Source organism: Corvus cornix, chromosome 3 (genome assembly GCF_000738735.6).
Source record: "Corvus cornix cornix isolate S_Up_H32 chromosome 3, ASM73873v5, whole genome shotgun sequence".
NCBI lineage: Eukaryota > Metazoa > Chordata > Aves > Passeriformes > Corvidae > Corvus > Corvus cornix.
The window spans coordinates 96,405,285-96,408,688 of NC_047056.1; positions in this window are offsets into that span (position 1 = coordinate 96,405,285).

A 3,404-nucleotide genomic window follows, 5' to 3' on the forward strand; every position below is an offset into this window, starting at 1 on the left:
AGCATAGAAAGGCTCTCCATCTTTTCTTAGGAAACATAAACTTTTGGGGTATCAGCATTTTTAATCAGAGATTAACTCTACATATATGTCTGGGTACACAGACATGAGAGGTAAATAGGTATCATGTCATGTGTAGTCAGAAGAGCTGAAATACGTATTTTAGTAATAAAGAGTAGATATTACTCATATCTGAGCAAGACCTTACTTCTGTCTAGGCCTGAACATGTTGGTGGAGGTGTTAACAATGATGTGCTTAAATATGAATGTGGCACACACATCTTGGGCATCCCTCTGGGCAGAGTCTCAGGGCTCTAAGGCATGATTGTGGATTTTGTGAAGCGGGACACTCCACAATTTAAGATTATAGGCACATGTGCACACATTAGTCTTTCATGTTGATGTTACAAGAAAAAAATTACATCTTCAGTTTCATGCATACAGAGAATAACCTCTTTAGGAAAAATGTCTCAAGCGAGGACGACGTGGTCCATACAGAAAATGATGTCTGTCTGAAAATCTGTTTTCATTTTGTTAACATCTCCTTAATGCGTAAATCCAGTAATGACTTGCACACTTCCGGTCTCTCATTATATAAGCCATGGTCAGTGAAGAACTGAATAAAAGCAATTCCATATGTTATAAGGATGAGTGAATAGCTCATTCTTTATAAGCCACATTATTTTCTAGCTGCATACTGCTCAGATACCATTGAATTTAACACATTTACTTATATTAATGAAGTAAGAAACCCATTTAAAAATAACCACAGCCAGCTCATAATCACCACAAAAATGGAAAAAACCATACTGCTTCTTGTATTGTTCCTATTACGAGTAATGGCTGGATATAAATTTATTTCTCATTTTCATACCAAATTACCACAGAAAAGGATCTAAACTGTAAGTGTTCTCTAAATCATAGTTTGAAGCAGTTAGTGCTGCTGCCACCCCAGTGAGGTCTTTGCTGCAGCTGCTGCTCTCCCAGAAGCTGCTGCAGGTATTGCTTCCTCTGGGACCACTCAGTGCCAACAGAGCTACTGGTGAGGGAATAGAAGGACAAGCATCACCAGAAGACCCAGAAGCAAGGGAAACCCTCATGTGAGGCTACAAGATCTGACAAAGAAGATAACCTGGCTCAAGGTTCTGTCCTTCAGGGGGATACTCACTTTCTTTAAGCATCATATGGAAAGTGGCTTCTTGAGCAAAATAACAGGTCCCCACAAATCCAGGTCATGCAACATACAGAGTGTTTCAGGGCTGAAGAAAGAAACTTCACCAGTCACCCCCACAGCACAGTTGGTTCCTCCTCAGACATGTGCTCAATGTCAGTGTGTGCAGCCCTAACGTTTGGTGTGCAGTAGGAGACAGAATATCGGCATTTTTTCGGTGAAGCAGTTTGACTTTTCAGTGTTGAGAGTTTCTTATTTTCAGATCACAAAAGTAGGACACATCTAAAGCTGATTTAAGGTTAAAGCTTCTCTCAGCAGCAGCCTGAATCATGTAGCAAAAGTAGCAAAACCTTTGGACAGGGCAGAGTCCAGGGCATATGCAAAAAGAAGGAGTAAGTGCAAGTGCCAATAGGTGAATATCAGAAAAACAAAATTACTTCTGAAAAACATCCACGTGGCATGCCTTTGGCATCCTCTAGCTCCACCATACCCCGCATCCTTTTCCTTCTTGAAAGAGCTGTCCTTTATCCCATCATGAGTGCTCCTATCTTTTTTTTGCTATTTGCTCCATTTTATATACCTGCATTTTTGACGGTCTGACTGTGCTGTTTCTTTTGCTTCTTACTGACCCTGTTTACTTGTTCTGCAGCTTCTTTTTTTCTGTTTTGATCCTTTCCCAGACAGTTTGGCTGATCATGCTTTTTGGAGGCATTTGCAAGAGGAGTGATTTTCAATGTACAGTCAGTGAATCTGGAGAATCCCCAAATTATTCCTAATCATTCATGAGAGGTAGTTAAGAAAATCAAGTCTACTAGGTTAAATATTCTGCTTAGAGATCAATTTCAATCCATTGAAAAAAGTGTCTGTAATGAAAACTCTTGCTCTAGACTTAGGTCTGGTTTTCTCCACAAAAAGTGTTTAATGAATAATTTATTGCACATGCTCCATTCCACATCGTCCCCATTGCTTTTTGAGGAAGTAAAACTCTCTATATAGTAGTGACAAGACAGAGCTCAAAGTTACTTGTGCATACAGTTTCTGCCATCGTTTTTGTCTTTTTGGTACTACCGAGGCACATAATCCCATTACTGATTTTAAATAACAAAACCAGAAATGACCAAAGATGAGAAGATTGATCAGCACAGAATTGATATATTGTACATAAAGAACTTGATGATATGATGGACTAAATAGAAAGGCAAGGTTAGAGATTGCTTGGAGATAATAGACATTTTTTTGATCTATTCCAAAACTTGATCAAAATGTAGCAGTTGGTCACAGGTTTAAGAGCTGCCAGTGAATGATCATGAAAAAGCAAAATGTAATACAAGGATGTAGCAACATGCAAAGTATTTCTGGGCAATAGGAACAAAGAGATCTAGTGTTATTTATGAAGACATTGCTTGGGATACTGGGCACAGGAGGCTCAAGAAGGATTAAGTCCACAAGCACAGAGCACAGCCTGTTGATCAGGACAATGGAAAAATGGTCTTACGAGACCAGAGGAGTATATCCTTTGATCATATCCTTTGGCAAAAGGATTTCTCAGAAGAAATACTAATGTTGGCAGGAGACAGAAGCAGGGAGTGGCATCAACTACTTCACTGCTCGTCTGACTACTAATGTAGAGAGCATGATGCTTTTATGTACTCTGCATCATACCAGCCCACTGGTCATCTGAGATTAGAAACACAGCTATCCTCCAAAATGTTCACTTTTTTCATCTGTTCACCCCTTGCAGTTTCTCATTCTTTTTTTAAGCTTTGCTGTTGTGTTGTGGTTTTGTTGGGGTTTTTTTTCCCATAAAAAGTCTCGCAGTAGGCGGTATCAAGTTCTAATAAGAAAAGCTTCTATGGCTGTACATGATCAGAGTGTCATAAAGAAAATAGATCATATATGAATGATTAAGAATAATTTTTTTTTACATGTGATACTGAAGAAGATCAGATTTTCTGAAATGTTCCCCATCTTACCTACAAAAACATTTGTATAACACTGTGTATACACACGGATTATCTTCCTCTTTCTTGCAGAGATCTCTGTAGTTGACTGCACGGCTTTTCCTGCCTTTCTGTTCTGCACTTTGCTGTGCAAAGTGTCCTTGCCCCTCCCTACATTTGCCATTCCCCCAGCAGTACACCAGCCTTTGCTAGGGGCAGAGAGACAGTCTGGAGTTTGTATTGGTGCTCCTGTCTTGGTCATTTAGGATGATCTCTAAGGAATGCAATTAAGAGGA